Source organism: Rutidosis leptorrhynchoides, chromosome 5 (genome assembly GCF_046630445.1).
Source record: "Rutidosis leptorrhynchoides isolate AG116_Rl617_1_P2 chromosome 5, CSIRO_AGI_Rlap_v1, whole genome shotgun sequence".
Lineage (NCBI taxonomy): Eukaryota > Viridiplantae > Streptophyta > Magnoliopsida > Asterales > Asteraceae > Rutidosis > Rutidosis leptorrhynchoides.
This window is the reverse complement of record NC_092337.1, coordinates 93085371-93105698: the sequence shown is the minus strand read 5'-3', so window position 1 is coordinate 93105698 and position 20328 is coordinate 93085371.

Here is a 20328-nt window from a genome sequence, read left to right as displayed (position 1 = left end):
GTATGAACTTAACGGGTAGGTACTACCCGAATTTAAACTTATAAAACGCTAATATGAAGAAAAAGCTTTTATAAATGAGTTCATATTATGCTACGAAATACTATTAACTACTCTTAATATTCTGTATGATTAACTTGTTCCATTTAACTATTTTGAAGGAAATGGCACCGACTACTCGACACACCGTGAATATGAATGAAGAGGAATTCCGTACTTTTCTAGCTTCAAACATAGCCACAGTACAGGCTGCGCTACATACCAACAATAACCTTGGATCTAGCAGTACAGGAAATCGTGTAGGATGCACCTACAAAGAATTCACTGCCTGCAAACCTTTGGAATTTGATGGAACCGAAGGACCGATCGGATTGAAACGGTGGACCGAGAAGGTTGAATCGGTGTTTGCCATAAGTAAGTGTACTGAAGAGGACAAAGTGAAGTACGCTACGCATACCTTCACAGGTTCTGCGTTAACATGGTGGAATACCTATCTAGAGCAAGTGGGACAAGATGATGCGTACGCACTACCGTGGTCAGCATTCAAGCACTTGATGAACGAGAAGTACCGTCCCAGAACCGAGGTCAATAAGCTCAAGACAGAACTTAGAGGGTTACGAACCCAAGGATTTGATATTACCACGTACGAAAGACGATTCACAGAATTGTGCCTATTGTGTTCGGGAGCATTCGAAGATGAGGAAGAGAAGATCGACGCGTTTGTGAAAGGATTACCGGAAAGAATCCAAGAAGATATAAGTTCACACGAGCCCGCCTCCATACAACAGGCATGTAGAATGGCTCACAAACTAGTGAACCAGATTGAAGAAAGAATTAAAGAACAGACTGCTGAAGAGGCCAATGTGAAGCAAGTCAAAAGAAAGTGGGAGGAAAACGGTGATAAGAATCACCAATACAACAACAACAGTAATTACAACAATAATCGCAACAATTATCCCAACAATCGCAACATCAATCGCAACTACAACAAACGGCCCAACAACAACAACAACAACAACAACAACAACAACAACAACAGCAACTACAACAATCATCCCAACAACAATAATAACCGCAACAACAACAACAATCAGAAGCAGCTATGCCAAAGGTGTGAAAAGAATCACTCGGGGTTCTGCACCAAATTTTGCAACAAGTGTAAAAGAAATGGTCATAGCGCGGCGAAGTGTGAGGTCTATGGACCAGGGGCTAATAGAACGAAAGGAACAAATGGTGTCGGAACGAGTAATGGCGGAGCAAGTAGTGTCGGAGCAAGTTATGCCAATGTAGTTTGTTATAAATGTGGAAAACCAGGCCACATTATTAGAAATTGCCCGAACCAGGAGAACACGAATGGACAAGGCCGTGGAAGAGTTTTCAATATTAATGCGATAGAGGCACAGGAAGACCCGGAGCTTGTTACGGGTACGTTTCTTATTGACAATAAATCTGCTTACGTTTTATTTGATTCGGGTGCGGATAGAAGCTATATGAGTAGAGATTTTTGTGCTAAATTAAGTTGTCCATTGACGCCTTTGGATAGTAAATTTTTACTCGAATTAGCAAATGGTAAATTAATTTCAGCAGATAATATATGTCGGAATCGAGAAATTAAACTGGTTAGCGAAACATTTAAGATTGATTTGATACCAGTAGAGTTAGGGAGTTTTGATGTGATAATCGGTATGGACTGGTTGAAAGAAGTGAAAGCGGAGATCGTTTGTTACAAAAATGCAATTCACATTATACGAGAAAAAGGAAAACCCTTAATGGTGTACGGAGAAAAGGGCAACACGAAGCTACATCTTATTAGTAATTTGAAGGCACAAAAACTAATAAGAAAAGGTTGCTATGCTGTTCTAGCACACGTCGAGAAAGTACAAACTGAAGAAAAGAGCATCAATGATGTTCCCATTGCAAAAGAATTTCCCGATGTATTTCCGAAAGAATTACCGGGATTACCCCCACATCGATCCGTTGAATTTCAAATAGATCTTGTACCAGGAGCTGCACCAATAGCTCGTGCTCCTTACAGACTCGCACCCAGCGAGATGAAAGAACTGCAAAGCCAATTACAAGAACTTTTAGAGCGTGGTTTCATTCGACCAAGCACATCACCGTGGGGAGCTCCTGTTTTGTTTGTCAAGAAGAAAGATGGTACATTCAGGTTGTGTATCGACTACCGAGAGTTGAACAAACTTACCATCAAGAACCGCTACCCACTATCGAGAATCGACGACTTATTTGATCAACTACAAGGCTCGTCTGTTTATTCAAAGATTGACTTACGTTCCGGGTATCATCAAATGCGGGTGAAAGAAGATGATATTCCAAAGACTGCTTTCAGAACACGTTACGGTCATTACGAGTTTATGGTCATGCCGTTTGGTTTAACTAATGCACCAGCTGTGTTCATGGACCTTATGAACCGAGTGTGTGGACCATACCTTGACAAGTTTGTCATTGTTTTCATTGATGACATACTTATTTACTCAAAGAATGACCAAGAACACGGTGAACATTTGAGAAAGGTGTTAGAAGTATTGAGGAAGGAAGAATTGTACGCTAAGTTTTCAAAGTGTGCATTTTGGTTGGAAGAAGTTCAATTCCTCGGTCACATAGTGAACAAAGAAGGTATTAAGGTGGATCCGGCAAAGATAGAAACTGTTGAAAAGTGGGAAACCCCAAAAACTCCGAAACACATACGCCAGTTTTTAGGACTAGCTGGTTACTACAGAAGGTTCATCCAAGACTTTTCCAGAATAGCAAAACCCTTGACTGCATTAACGCATAAAGGGAAGAAATTTGAATGGAATGATGAACAAGAGAAAGCGTTTCAGTTATTGAAGAAAAAGCTAACTACGGCACCTATATTGTCATTGCCTGAAGGGAATGATGATTTTGTGATTTATTGTGATGCATCAAAGCAAGGTCTCGGTTGTGTATTAATGCAACGAACGAAGGTGATTGCTTATGCGTCTAGACAATTGAAGATTCACGAACAAAATTATACGACGCATGATTTGGAATTAGGCGCGGTTGTTTTTGCATTAAAGACTTGGAGGCACTACTTATATGGGGTCAAAAGTATTATATATACCGACCACAAAAGTCTTCAACACATATTTAATCAGAAACAACTGAATATGAGGCAGCGTAGGTGGATTGAATTATTGAATGATTACGACTTTGAGATTCGTTACCACCCGGGGAAGGCAAATGTGGTAGCCGATGCCTTGAGCAGGAAGGACAGAGAACCCATTCGAGTAAAATCTATGAATATAATGATTCATAATAACATTACTACTCAAATAAAGGAGGCGCAACAAGGAGTTTTAAAAGAGGGAAATTTAAAGGATGAAATACCCAAAGGATCGGAGAAGCATCTTAATATTCGGGAAGACGGAACCCGGTATAGGGCTGAAAGGATTTGGGTACCAAAATTTGGAGATATGAGAGAAATGGTACTTAGAGAAGCTCATAAAACCAGATACTCAATACATCCTGGAACGGGGAAGATGTACAAGGATCTCAAGAAACATTTTTGGTGGCCGGGTATGAAAGCCGATGTTGCTAAATACGTAGGAGAATGTTTGACGTGTTCTAAGGTCAAAGCTGAGCATCAGAAACCATCAGGTCTACTTCAACAACCCGAAATCCCGGAATGGAAATGGGAAAACATTACCATGGATTTCATCACTAAATTGCCAAGGACTGCAAGTGGTTTTGATACTATTTGGGTAATAGTTGATCGTCTCACCAAATCAGCACACTTCCTACCAATAAGAGAAGATGACAAGATGGAGAAGTTAGCACGACTGTATTTGAAGGAAGTCGTCTCCAGACATGGAATACCAATCTCTATTATCTCTGATAGGGATGGCAGATTTATTTCAAGATTTTGGCAGACATTACAGCAAGCATTAGGAACTCGTCTAGACATGAGTACTGCCTATCATCCACAAACTGATGGGCAGAGCGAAAGGACGATACAAACGCTTGAAGACATGCTACGAGCATGTGTTATTGATTTCGGAAACAGTTGGGATCGACATCTACCGTTAGCAGAATTTTCCTACAACAACAGCTACCATTCAAGCATTGAGATGGCGCCGTTTGAAGCACTTTATGGTAGAAAGTGCAGGTCTCCGATTTGTTGGAGTGAAGTGGGGGATAGACAGATTACGGGTCCGGAGATTATACAAGAAACTACCGAGAAGATCATCCAAATTCAACAACGGTTGAAAACCGCCCAAAGTCGACAAAAGAGCTACGCTGACATTAAAAGAAAAGATATAGAATTTGAAATTGGAGAGATGGTCATGCTTAAAGTTGCACCTTGGAAAGGCGTTGTTCGATTTGGTAAACGAGGGAAATTAAATCCAAGGTATATTGGACCATTCAAGATTATTGATCGTGTCGGACCAGTAGCTTACCGACTAGAGTTACCTCAACAACTCGCGGCTGTACATAACACTTTCCACGTCTCGAATTTAAAGAAATGTTTTGCTAAAGAAGATCTCACTATTCCGTTAGATGAAATCCAAATCAACGAAAAACTTCAATTCATCGAAGAACCCGTCGAAATAATGGATCGTGAGGTTAAAAGACTTAAGCAAAACAAGATACCAATTGTTAAGGTTCGATGGAATGCTCGTAGAGGACCCGAGTTCACCTGGGAGCGTGAAGATCAGATGAAGAAGAAATACCCGCATCTATTTCCATAAGATTCGTCAACACCTTCAACAGCTTAAAATTTCGGGACGAAATTTATTTAACGGGTAGGTACTGTAGTGACCCGAACTTTTCCATGTTTATATATATTAATTGAGATTGATATTTACATGATTAAATGTTTCCAACATGTTAAGCAATTAAACTTGTTAAGACTTGATTAATTGAAATATGTTTCATATAGACAATTGACCACCCAAGTTGATCGGTGATTCACGAACGTTAAAACTTGTAAAAACTATATGATGACATATATATGGATACATATATATAGTTAACATGATACTATGATAAGAAAACATATCATAAAGTATATTAACAATGAACTACATATGTAAAAACAAGACTACTAACTTAATGATTTTTAAACGAGACATATATGTAACGATTATCGTTGTAAAGACATTTAATGTATATATATCATATTAAGAGATATTCATACATGATAATATCATGATAATATAATAATTTAAAATCTCATTTGATATTATAAACATTGGGTTAACAACATTTAACAAGATCGTTAACCTAAAGGTTTCAAAACAACACTTACATGTAACGACTAACGATGACTTAACGACTCAGTTAAAATGTATATACATGTAGTGTTTTAATATGTATTTATACACTTTTGAAAGACTTCAATACACTTATCAAAATACTTCTACTTAACAAAAATGCTTACAATTACATCCTCGTTCAGTTTCATCAACAATTCTACTCGTATGCACCCGTATTCGTACTCGTACAATACACAGCTTTTAGATGTATGTACTATTGGTATATACACTCCAATGATCAGCTCTTAGCAGCCCATGTGATTCACCTAACACATGTGGGAACCATCATTTGGCAACTAGCATGAAATATCTCATAAAATTACAAAAATATGAGTAATCATTCATGACTTATTTACATGAAAACAAAATTACATATCCTTTATATCTAATCCATACACCAACGACCAAAAACACCTACAAACACTTTCATTCTTCAATTTTCTTCATCTAATTGATCTCTCTCAAGTTCTATCTTCAAGTTCTAAGTGTTCTTCATAAATTCCAAAAGTTCTAGTTTCATAAAATCAAGAATACTTTCAAGTTTGCTAGCTCACTTCCAATCTTGTAAGGTGATCATCCAACCTCAAGAAATCTTTGTTTCTTACAGTAGGTTATCATTCTAATACAAGGTAATAATCATATTCAAACTTTGGTTCAATTTCTATAACTATAACAATCTTATTTCAAGTGATGATCTTACTTGAACTTGTTTTCGTGTCATGATTCTGCTTCAAGAACTTCGAGCCATCCAAGGATCCATTGAAGCTAGATCCATTTTTTATCTTTTCCAGTAGGTTTATCCAAGGAAATTAAGGTAGTAATGATGTTCATAACATCATTTGATTCATACATATAAAGCTATCTTATTCGAAGGTTTAAACTTGTAATCACTAGAACATAGTTTAGTTAATTCTAAACTTGTTCGCAAACAAAAGTTAATCCTTCTAACTTGACTTTTAAAATCAACTAAACACATGTTCTATATCTATATGATATGCTAACTTAATGATTTAAAACCTGGAAACACGAAAAACACCGTAAAACCGGATTTACGCCGTCGTAGTAACACCGCGGGCTGTTTTGGGTTAGTTAATTAAAAACTATGATAAACTTTGATTTAAAAGTTGTTATTCTGAGAAAATGATTTTTATTATGAACATGAAACTATATCCAAAAATTATGGTTAAACTCAAAGTGGAAGTATGTTTTCTAAAATGGTCATCTAGACGTCGTTCTTTCGACTGAAATGACTACCTTTACAAAAACGACTTGTAACTTATTTTTCCGACTATAAACCTATACTTTTTCTGTTTAGATTCATAAAATAGAGTTCAATATGAAATCATAGCAATTTGATTCACTCAAAACGGATTTAAAATGAAGAAGTTATGGGTAAAACAAGATTGGATAATTTTTCTCATTTTAGCTACGTGAAAATTGGTAACAAATCTATTCCAACCATAACTTAATCAACTTGTATTGTATATTATGTAATCTTGAGATACCATAGACACGTATACAATGTTTCGACCTATCATGTCGACACATCTATATATATTTCGGAACAACCATAGACACTCTATATGTGAATGTTGGAGTTAGCTATACAGGGTTGAGGTTGATTCCAAAATATATATAGTTTGAGTTGTGATCAATACTGAGATACGTATACACTGGGTCGTGGATTGATTCAAGATAATATTTATCGATTTATTTCTGTACATCTAACTGTGGACAACTAGTTATAGGTTACTAACGAGGACAGCTGACTTAATAAACTTAAAACATCAAAATATATTAAAAGTGTTGTAAATATATTTTGAACATACTTTAATATATATGTATATATTGTTATAGGTTCGTGAATCAACCAGTGGCCAAGTCTTACTTCCCGACGAAGTAAAAATCTGTGAAAGTGAGTTATAGTCCCACTTTTAAAATCTAATATTTTTGGGATGAGAATACATGCAGGTTTTATAAATGATTTACAAAATAGACACAAGTACGTGAAACTACATTCTATGGTTGAATTATCGAAATCGAATATGCCCCTTTTTATTAAGTCTGGTAATCTAAGAATTAGGGAACAGACACCCTAATTGACGCGAATCCTAAAGATAGATCTATTGGGCCTAACAAACCCCATCCAAAGTACCGGATGCTTTAGTACTTCGAAATTTATATCATATCCGAAGGGTGTCCCGGAATGATGGGGATATTCTTATATATGCATCTTGTTATTGTCGGTTACCAGGTGTTCACCATATGAATGATTTTTATCTCTATGTATGGGATGTGTATTGAAATATGAAATCTTGTGGTCTATTGTTACGATTTGATATATATAGGTTAAACCTATAACTCACCAACATTTTTGTTGACGTTTAAAGCATGTTTATTCTCAGGTGAATATTAAGAGCTTCCGCTGTTGCATACTAAAATAAGGACAAGATTTGGAGTCCATGTTTGTATGATATTGTGTAAAAACTGCATTCAAGAAACTGATTTCGATGTAACATATTTGTATTGTAAACCATTATGTAATGGTCGTGTGTAAACAGGATATTTTAGATTATCATTATTTGATAATCTACGTAAAGCTTTTTAAACCTTTATTTATGAAATAAAGGTTATGGTTTGTTTTAAAAATGAATGCAGTCTTTGAAAAACGTCTCATATAGAGGTCAAAACCTCGCAACGAAATCAATTAATATGGAACGTTTTTAATCAATAAGAACGGGACATTTCAAAGGGCACGTGAATGTGGTTTTCTCTTGGTCCTCGGGTGCTATTGGAATTTGAAAATATTCGAAAAAACCGTCAAGAAAATAATAGTAACTATTTCCGGCTAACCTTTTCAACATTTGATCAATGAAAGGTAAGGGAAAGTGATCTTTTCTGGTGGCGTCATTTAATTTTCTATAATCAATACAAACTCGCCATCCTGTTACAGTCCTAGTAGGAATAAGCTCATTTTTTTCATTTGTGATGACAGTCATGCCACCCTTCTTAGGTACGCATTGAACTGGGCTTACCCATGGACTATCAGAGATTGGATAAATTAAATCTGCATCAAGCAGTTTAATAATTTCTTTCTTAACAACATCTTGCATATTAGGATTTAGTCTTCGTTGGCGTTGCACATAGGTTTTATGACCTTCTTCCATAAGGATTTTATGTGTGCAATACGAAGGACTTATGCCTTTAATGTCATGAATCTTCCATGCAATAGCTGATTTATGAACTTTTAACACAGAAATGAGTTGAGATTTTTCATTTTCTGTAAGAGAAGACGATATTATTACAGGTAATTCAGATTCACCATGTAAATAAGCGTATTCCAAATGGTTTGGAAGTGGCTTTAACTCTAATGTCGGTGGTTCTTCTATTGATGATTTGTATCGATATCTGTCTTCCTCTTTTAGCATTTGAATGTCTTCTGTTGTTGGTTCGTATTCATTAGCCATGAGTGTAGCTAACATTTCAGCTTCATCAATTGGTTTAGTTCCTTCTCCTAAAGAACATTCTCCTGTTCCTTGTAATTTTGGAAATTCTTCTAACAATTCTGCATGTGAATCTATAGTTTGAATATAATAACATGTATCATCTGCAGATTGCGGTTGTTGCATGGCTCTATCAATAAAAAAGGTAACACTCTCGTCCTCTATACTTAGGGTTAATTTTTTACCGAACACGTCTATTATTGCTTTAGCCGTGTTTAAGAATGGTCTTCCTAATATGAGAGGAACTCGAGAATCTTCTTCCATGTCCAGATTAATACAATCTACTGGAAATACTAAAGTACCAACTTTAACTAGCATGTTCTCCATTATCCCTCTAGGATATTTTACTGATCGATCTGCTAGTTGTATGCTTATTCGTGTTGGTTTCAATTCTCCAAGGTCTAGTTTAGCGTATAATGAATACGGCATTAAATTTATACTAGCACCTAAGTCTGCCAATGCTTCTATTGAACTAAGACTACCCAGAAAACATGGAATTGCGAAACTTCCTGAACCTGAGAGTTTTTCTGGTATCTTATTCAACAACACTGCAGAACAATTAGCATTCATAGTAACAGCCGAGAGTTCTTCCATTTTCTTTCTATTTGTGATTAGATCTTTCAGGAATTTAGCATACCTTGGCATTCCTGAAATCACATCAATGAAAGGAAGATTTACATTTATTTGTTTAAACATATCCAAGAATTTGGATTGCTCGGCTTCAAGTCTTTCTTTTCTCATTTTACTTGCGTAAGGAAGTGGTGGTTGGTATGGTTTAACATAAGGCTTTGCCTTAACTGTGTTATCTTCATTAACCTTTTCAACTACCGGTTCTTTTTACTTTTCTTGCTCAGATTGTGGTTCTTGTGGAGTAGGAATAGAGTCATCAGAAATTACAGGTATTTCAGGTGGTTTAAGTGTAATACCACTTCTTGTGGTAATGGCTTTAGCTGTTTCATTTCGAGGGTTAGTATTTGTATCGCTAGGTAGACTCCCCGGTTTTCTTTCACCTATCAACCTTGCTAGGTTACTTACTTCTTGTTCCAGATTTTAAATAGAAGCTTGTTGATTTCTAAATACTTGAGCATTTTACTCATTAGTTTGTTTCTGAGATGTGAAAAATTACATTTGAGATTCAACTAGCTTTGACATCATATCTTCTAAATTTGGCTTTTTATCATCGGTTTGTGGTGGTTTATTTGGAAAAATAGGTCTTTGCTGGTTGTAAGTATTATTAGATACTTGTTGATTGCTAGGACCTTGTTGGTTGTTGTATGGAACATTTCGGTTATAATTCTTATTTTGATTGTAGTTTGGTCTTGGCGATTGATAATTATTTCCAGGCCTTTGGTTCATGTATGAAACATTCTCTCTTTGTTCCATTGTTTGTTCAATACTGAGAAAATCTTTTGTCAAATGTGGTCCCCCACACAGCTCACAACTAATTCGTATTGCGCGAATATCTTTAGTCATCTTTTCCATTCGTCTCTCGAAAGCATCTAACTTTGCAGAAATGGAATCAAAGTCATGGCTAGAATCGGCTCTAGCCGCTTTAGATGATCTAACGATATCTTTTTCTTGATGCCACTCATGTGAGTGGGAGGCAGTGTTATCAATAATTTTGTAAGCTTCAGTTGCGGTTTTCTTCATAATGGAACCACCAGCTGCTATGTCGATGTCTTTTCGTGTAGTAATATCGCATCCTTGATAGAATATTTGTACTATTTGATAAGTGTCTAAACCATGTTGAGGACATCCTCTCAACAACTTTCCAAATCTTGTACATGCCTCATATAATGTTTCATTTGGATTTTGTGTGAACGTAACTGTAGCGACCCGACCAAATCGTCATTGACGGTGCCGTCTACTTAGGTCCCGTTACGTGGTCATAAGTCTTTAAAACAACGTTTGACCAAAAGATATGTCGCATTCATTTCAAATGTAAAGGTTGTTCAAGTTTTACAAGAATAGTTCCACCACAAGTTACGATACAAAGTTTTAAGTACAAATGAAACTTATGCGACACAATTTAAAAGTATCCAAAAGACGCTCCATGTATGCATGTATACTCGACATCCAATGCAAGTATCAAAATAATGAGCGGAAGCATGTATCACATATCGTGCAAGACCTGAGAAAAACATAGAAATCTGTCAACGAAAAACGTTGGTGAAATCATAGGTTTAGTAAGTAAATTGTATTGAACCACAAGGTTCTTTAAGAATTGCTCAACCAGAATCATTCACATTCCAAAATAGTATTTGTATCACGAGCACCCAATTATCAAGGCTTAACCGAATCTTCCCTCTGAATTTTGAATTTAGTGTTAGAACTTACACTATACATTGTTGAAATTATATTTCATTCACTAACGGTAGCGAACCGTCTGAATGAGGGTTTGTTAAACCCGTATGGCCACACAACATAATTACACGCTTACACTTACACCCTGCAAGTGGAACTAATGATAATTGGATTGAGGACTTTTGTTCAAACTCGTATGCATCTTTGTATTCGTATTTGTTCACAATGTAAAAGCATGAAAAGTAAATAAGTATGAAATGTATGTGTTTCTCAGCCCACGATGTAAAGAATAAAAGTGATTGAAAAAGTGGGACTATGATCTCACCTTGAGTGCAAGAGTTAATAAAGTACTTCGACAAGTAAACGCGTGCAAAGACAAAGCTAGTCTTGACCTAAACATATAGGTTATATCAATAACGGTAAACACAAAACGGTCAAAGATGTTCAATTAGTCCTATGGCTCAATACGACTCGATTAATATAGCATGTGAAGCAAATTGTCAAGTTTCATGCAAGATACAAGTATAAAAGCATGTTAGGAAGATTGCATAATTAATTGGTTAAGTTTGACAAAAAGTCAAACTTGGTCGGGTCAAAGTCAACGAAAAAGTCAACATGTTCGGGTTGGGTCCCGGACTATTTTTCTATGCTAATTATTCATATATAAGTATATTAAAACAAGTTTCATGTGAATCGGAGGTCCGTAGGTCATCAAACATTTCACGTGAAATGGGACGAGGAGGTCAGAATCTGACCAGGCACATCTGCGCGCCGCGCGGGTATGGGGCGCGCCGCGCCACCATCTGGGCAGACGCTTTTTCTGTTTTTCACAAGTATGCACGAGCTAAAACCAAATAATCACATCTTATGATCCGCAAACAATTAGAACATGTATCTTATATCATCGGAAAGGTAATTTGACGAGGAAAACACCTAGACACATTTCATCAAGCAATTCAACACTTACAACAACACAAAACCGCATTAAACGTTCATAATCAAAGTTTCAAGTTCTAAAAACGTATTTCATGATTCGGGCAACCAATTCACATGTATGATATGCCGTTTCGAAGGTAATCAAACACACATTGCAACTAAACACTTATCAACAACAATTCATAGCATTTGATGCACCAAAAGTTCATATAAAGCTTATCAAACCCTAATCCAAAATCACCAAAATCACTAATCAAGTTTATGAAGTTTTACAAATCAACCTACACATCAAATTGAAGCTAGTGACACTAGGAACACATCTAATACTTGCACTTTAACATATTAACAACATTTGATCATCCAAAATCAAGGATTTAGCAAGTAATTTTCATATTGAACTAGTTACACCAAAAACAACGAATCGAGCATACAAATTACATACACGACATCACAATGAGCCATAGACACTAATTAACAACTTTATAAGTTAAAAACATCAAGAACACAAAAATCTAGTGATTTTAGAAAGTTACCCAAACGAGATGAGGTTGGTATGAAATCGAAGAGGAAGATGCAAGGATTCCAAATATGTAATTTGTTTTGTTGTAAGCCTCCTAGATCGAATTTAGATGATGAATGATTGAATTGGGTGTTTGTGTGTGTGTTCTTGTTAGAGGGAAAGAGAGAGAGATGGAGGTGGGAGGTGGAGATGAAATGAATGGATGTGGTAAGTGGGTTGACTAGTTGACCTAGTCAACTAGTTTGCCCCTTTGGCAATCTCGGTCCCTCGAGTTTCAAAGCGGGTGCGGGAATTAACCAAAGGAATTATTTTAAATTACACGAGAGTACGGGAGACGTTATCTTCCAACAACGAGAATATTTAAAATGTTACATAACAAAGGATACGAATCTAGATACGAAGGGTATTATTTAAAAAGAAAAAGACGGGCGTTAAAATAATTTAACGGAAAAATGCGGGATGTTACATTATCCACACCTCAAAAGAAATTTCGTCCCGAAATTTAGTTGGAAGCAGTAGTCGATATCTCTTACTCGAGACTTTACGTTGTCCATGCAATGAATAAGTGAAAGTACGTCCTTGAGTGTTCTCATGAGTTGGATAGTCAGGGTTTTACGTTGTATTTGGGTTTGGTTTTACGATCCCCGATTTCAACTGATTTTCCCTATGAAGAGAAGTTGTCATCGATAGTTGATGTATCTAGCAGGATTGCACGCTCCTGTTCCGCAGGACACGTTTCTAAGTTTGTTACACGAAATGTAGGGTAAACGGAAACTTAATTGAGTCGGGAGTTCTAAACGGTAGGAAGCGGTGCCACTACGCCCCAAGGTTTCAGAAGGTTCAATATTGCGGATATAGTCTTTCTCGATTTCCCAAAATGGATTACACCCTTCCAAGGTGCGGTTTCCCAATATTACGCGGTTACACACTGGGTTTGGTGAGGTTCTCCTCTAAGTTTGGTATAACTCTTCTGGCGACAATGGGTTGTCTCGAGCCCTTCTCGGACTTGAACGATCTCAATTGTTGTTTCTTGATGGAGTTCAGATTTCGGTGGTTGATGCTTTGGTTAAATGAACAGGGGTATGACATTAGCGGTCATATAGGGTTTCGGAAAGTGCGCGTGAACACACGAGTGGTAACTACTGTTGTAAGAGTGATCTACTAAAGGTGACAATACGAGTTTGTGACATGTCTTTCCAAGACGTAAATCGTTCGTTTGCTCGGTTCGTCGGTTGTGGGAGATACGCGGTACATGTGTCTAAGCGAGTTCCCAAGGTTTCTTGTAAAACTAGAAGTGAAACGAGTATTTCGATACAGGATAAATGACAAAGATACACCGTGTTGGTGTAGAATCTCTTAAGATATGTTTGAACAAGTCAGTTAGGGTTCGAAAAATGTTCGTTAGGACTATTCACCCTCGTGGCGAATACTAATGTAATATAAGGAGTTTCTCTATCCATGGAGAAATGTCACAAGGAGTTTCCTTAAACGGAAATGCGAGCGATAAAGATAGGAGTGAAATGAGGACCTAGAATAGGATGAGCTTACATCTCGAGGTTGCCATAACGTGCCTCTAGTTGTCAAAAGTTGAAGTCTGAAAGAGAAACGAGGTAGTACACGTAGTTGTATAGTTCGGGGTTGAACAATAGTTGACCGATTATCAGGAACACAAGGGCGTTAAGTCAAGGAAGAGTGAAGTATCGTTGGATTGTGTGTTATCTTAAATTCCAGTAATATCAGACAGTAACGGTGAAATAACAGAGGTATGTGTGTGGTACGTGATGACGAGAAAGTTGATCGGATCTACAGTTTAGTATTCGAATTCTTCGTGCAAAATAACGAATTTTAGTTACGTAAATTTTGAGTCGAGAGAGTATGCCTTTCGGCGTTCATGTAGAAATATTTCCATGTTTGAGTTCCATCTGTTGCTATACGATTTTAACTAGAAATGTTGGTGTGAAGAATCACGCTCAAGAAACACGGAGAGGTTTAAAGTTTTCCCTTAGTGAGTTAACGAGTTTAAAAGTCGGGTAACACGAGAAAAGTCAGAAATGAATCTTTGGTAATAACAGACGAGATCTAAGTTTTTTTTTTTTTTTTTTTTTTTTTTTTTTTTTTTTTTTACGAATACAAGTCCGAGTTGGTAGAGTTTCCTGATTACATGTGGCTTGATTTCGAGATTGGTTGTAATGCCTTGACCATTAACATCATGGTCTAGAAAATTGGACTTCGTTCAACAGAAATTCTCACTCGGAGAATTTGGTATAGAGTTGCTCTTTTCTCAAAAGTTCGAGCGTAAGATGGTGATGTTGTTCGTTTTCCTTCTTTACTTAAATAAATTAAGATGTCATCCATAAATACGATAACAGATTTGTCTAGATAAGTTGCATACGTGGTTTAGGAGGTTCATGAATACGGACGGAGTCCTAAATAAATCAAACGGTACTAAGAGAGATTTACAACTAACGTTGCGAGTTCGGAAGATGGCTTAGGAGACATCGTCTCCCTTAACCCCCAATTGATGATAACCAGAACGGAGGTCGATTTGGAATGCACGGGATCCACGCAAATAATCATGAGGTAATGGAAACGAGGAAGAGAGTATTGGTTTCCAACCGAAAGTTACTTAGTTCACAATAATCTATACATAAATGTAGGGCAACAATTTCTCCTTAATGAATAGGTTTTGAGTTCCTTAGTTCTATAGGTGTCGAGTCCAATTTCTTAACGCATATCCCCCGATAAAATTTATAGGCACACAACATATTCCGTCGGTCACTTAAATCGTCTAAGTAATATCTAGGGAAAAAAAGTGGAATGTAAAGAGCACGAGTCAAAGACTTGGTTAATAAACATCTAGCGGTAAACGAATCGAATAAGTATGAAATATACTGTTTGTTGTGAAGAAACGTACCCGTGACTAGTCCATCGTCGTCTCGGGCATCCTAGGTGTCGATGTTGAAAGTTCAACGGCGTGCGTTGGGGTTGATTTTCTTGTTTGGGCACGCACTCCTAAAATGACCCGGTTGGCCACATTCAAAACAAACACCCGTCTTGGGTGCATTGTGCTCCTTTTGGGCGACGGGAGCGGTATTCCTACAATCGTGGGCTACATGGCCACTTCTTTGACACTTCAAGCAAAATGGTTTGCCACATTCACCTAAATGATGTTTGTAGCACTCGTTACAATACGGTAGGTGTCCGGTATAACCTTTCTTGCCGTTGGGGATGAAGGGCTTCTTGGCGGGGTTGTTGTAATTGCTTGATTGGGGGGCTTCCCATTTTCTTTTGTTGTCACCCGACTTATCCTCGGCTTTACGTGCCGGCACTTCAATCTCGTCCACTGTTTCAATCAATTGGCGGGCCATATTCAAAGCCTCTTGGTGGTTAGCGGGTTTGGATGACATTACTCCTTGTTTGATGCTCTTGGGGAGACCATCCATGTAAAGTTCAACCCTTAAAGATTTGGGGTTCACAAGATTTGAGCACATCAAAGCAAGTTCGGAGAATCGTTGATTATAGGTCTTAAGGTCGTTCCCGACCGCTTTCAGAGCTCTTAGTTCTTGTTCGAGCCTTCGGGTTTCTTCGCGAGGAAAATATTCGGTGATCATCTTTCCTCTTAAGTCGGCCCAAGAGAGAGCGTGGGCTTCGTGGATACCCACCGATTGTACATACGAATTCCACCATGTGAGAGCGATACCGGCGAAGGTGTGAGTGGAATATCTAACCTTGTCTTGGTCTCGACAACCGCTTATGCTAAAGACGGCTTCCGTTTCCTCAAACCATCGGGTGAGCACAACCGGTCCCCCGGTTCCATCGAAAGTGTGAGGTTTGCACCCTATGAAATTCTTATAGGAGCATCCTTCGTTGGAATTTCTGGCTCCATTGTTGTTGTTATGATGATTGTTGTTATTGTTGTTGTTGGAGGAGTGACCGGCCATGGCCGCATCCACGGCAGTGGCTATCATACGTTGGAGGGCTTGTTCGGGAGTTTCGGGAGGAGCGCGTCGACGAGCCATTGTTCCTTCATGACACAAGAATATCGTTGGTTAGTATTTTCAACAATACTAACCGGAGTATGGATTAAGGATAGAGAGAAAATTTTTCCTTGACTCGCCCTAAATTCTTTATGTCATAATGTCGGAACGTCCATGTGAATCACCGTAATATAATCCCGGAAATTATATTACCCTGATTCTCATGTGCATTTAACATTACTTCATAAAGTCAAGGTGGCGCATCAACAAAATTTATCAACGTAAGATCAAGATCGAATACGAGTTAGATATGATAGAAGAGTTCGAGTATAAATGCACAAATAGTCAAGTAATTCCTACTTCAGTCTATATGCCGGTTGTAGTCTAGATTCACCTATGTACCTTATGACTCGGGGTGGACACAAATGAACTCTAAATCCCTACAACCAAGGCTCTGATACCATCTGTAGCGACCCGACCAAATCGTCATTGACGGCGCCGTCTACTTAGGTCCCGTTACGTGGTCATAAGTCTTTAAAACAACGTTTGACCAAAAGATATGTCGCATTCATTTCAAATGTAAAGGTTGTTCAAGTTTTACAAGAATAGTTCCACCACAAGTTACGATACAAAGTTTTAAGTACAAATGAAACTTATGCGACACAATTTAAAAGTATCCAAAAGACGCTCCATGTATGCATGTATACTCGACATCCAATGCAAGTATCAAAATAATGAGCGGAAGCATGTATCACATATCGTGCAAGACCTGAGAAAAACATAGAAATCTGTCAACGAAAAACGTTGGTGAAATCATAGGTTTAGTAAGTAAATTGTATTGAACCACAAGGTTCTTTAAGAATTGCTCAACCAGAATCATTCACATTCCAAAATAGTATTTGTATCACGAGCACCCAATTATCAAGGCTTAACCGAATCTTCCCTCTGAATTTTGAATTTAGTGTTAGAACTTACACTATACATTGTTGAAATTATATTTCATTCACTAACGGTAGCGAACCGTCTGAATGAGGGTTTGTTAAACCCGTATGGCCACACAACATAATTACACGCTTACACTTACACCCTGCAAGTGGAACTAATGATAATTGGATTGAGGACTTTTGTTCAAACTCGTATGCATCTTTGTATTCGTATTTGTTCACAATGTAAAAGCATGAAAAGTAAATAAGTATGAAATGTATGTGTTTCTCAGCCCACGATGTAAAGAATAAAAGTGATTGAAAAAGTGGGACTATGATCTCACCTTGAGTGCAAGAGTTAATAAAGTACTTCGACAAGTAAACGCGTGCAAAGACAAAGCTAGTCTTGACCTAAACATATAGGTTATATCAATAACGGTAAACACAAAACGGTCAAAGATGTTCAATTAGTCCTATGGCTCAATACGACTCGATTAATATAGCATGTGAAGCAAATTGTCAAGTTTCATGCAAGATACAAGTATAAAAGCATGTTAGGAAGATTGCATAATTAATTGGTTAAGTTTGACAAAAAGTCAAACTTGGTCGGGTCAAAGTCAACGAAAAAGTCAACATGTTCGGGTTGGGTCCCGGACTATTTTTCTATGCTAATTATTCATATATAAGTATATTAAAACAAGTTTCATGTGAATCGGAGGTCCGTAGGTCATCAAACATTTCACGTGAAATGGGACGAGGAGGTCAGAATCTGACCAGGCACATCTGCGCGCCGCGCGGGTATGGGGCGCGCCGCGCCACCATCTGGGCAGACGCTTTTTCTGTTTTTCACAAGTATGCACGAGCTAAAACCAAATAATCACATCTTATGATCCGCAAACAATTAGAACATGTATCTTATATCATCGGAAAGGTAATTTGACGAGGAAAACACCTAGACACATTTCATCAAGCAATTCAACACTTACAACAACACAAAACCGCATTAAACGTTCATAATCAAAGTTTCAAGTTCTAAAAACGTATTTCATGATTCGGGCAACCAATTCACATGTATGATATGCCGTTTCGAAGGTAATCAAACACACATTGCAACTAAACACTTATCAACAACAATTCATAGCATTTGATGCACCAAAAGTTCATATAAAGCTTATCAAACCCTAATCCAAAATCACCAAAATCACTAATCAAGTTTATGAAGTTTTACAAATCAACCTACACATCAAATTGAAGCTAGTGACACTAGGAACACATCTAATACTTGCACTTTAACATATTAACAACATTTGATCATCCAAAATCAAGGATTTAGCAAGTAATTTTCATATTGAACTAGTTACACCAAAAACAACGAATCGAGCATACAAATTACATACACGACATCACAATGAGCCATAGACACTAATTAACAACTTTATAAGTTAAAAACATCAAGAACACAAAAATCTAGTGATTTTAGAAAGTTACCCAAACTAGATGAGGTTGGTATGAAATCGAAGAGGAAGATGCAAGGATTCCAAATATGTAATTTGTTTTGTTGTAAGCCTCCTAGATCGAATTTAGATGATGAATGATTGAATTGGGTGTTTGTGTGTGTGTTCTTATTAGAGGGAAAGAGAGAGAGATGGAGGTGGGAGGTGGAGATGAAATGAATGGATGTGGTAAGTAGGTTGACTAGTTGACCTAGTCAACTAGTTTGCCCCTTTGGCAATCTCGGTCCCTCGAGTTTCAAAGCGGGTGCGGGAATTAACCAAACGAATTATTTTAAATTACACGAGAGTACGGGAGACGTTATCTTCCAACAACGAGAATATTTAAAATGTTACATAACAAAGGATACGAATCTAGATACGAAGGGTATTATTTAAAAAGAAAAAGACGGGCGTTAAAATAATTTAACGGAAAAATGCGGGATGTTACAGTAACTATTTCTCCTTGAAGTCTCACGGCTTTAGATGCCGGAAAGTATTGTTTAAGAAATTTTTCAACTAAGACATCCCATGTATCAATCGCCCCTTTAGGTAATGATTCTAACCAATCTTTGGCTTCTCCCTTTAAAGTTCAGGGAAATAACATGAGATATATCTGTTCATCCTCAACTTCTCTTATTTTGAATAGAGTACAAATCCTATTAAATGTTCGAAGATGTTCATTTGGATCTTCCTTCGGCGCACCACTAAATTGGCATTGATTTGTTACCATGTGTAGGATTTGTCCTTTGATTTCATAATCTGGTACATTAATGACTGGTTGAGTAATTGCATGACCTTGGCCAGTGCGTTTAGCCCTCATTCGGTCTTCCATACTTAGAGGTTCCAGATTTTTCATGATTGAAATTGTTGAATCTGAATCACTAGAGGATTCTGATTTAATGGTTTCTTCCTCGACAATCTCTGAATGAGTAATTTGTGGTTCAGGAGGAATGTTTAGTGGTTCAGGATCTCTGAATTGTCCCTGAATATCCTCCGGATTCTCAATTGTGAGGTTGGGTTCAAAAAATGGATTATCGAAAATTTGAATTGGAGCACTTGGTCGACTAGATGACGATTCTAAAGAAAAATCAACGGCGACAATGTTGGCTAGATGTCTTGATCGAGTTACAGGTGGTGAACGTATGAAAGGTGGTGAACGTTTTGCTCGGTGCATTCACTGAATGTCGTATTAGTTATAAAAGATAAAAATTATATAAGCTATCAAATTAATAGACTTTTCTGATTTTACCCACGTTTCGAATAGCCAATAGATGCAGCAGGTAGCCAGGACCCTTTAAATCGGAAGCCCACAACTCACCACAAACAAATTCAACTATTACTACGAACCAGAAAATTTTGGATGTCTATCAATTTAACCGCT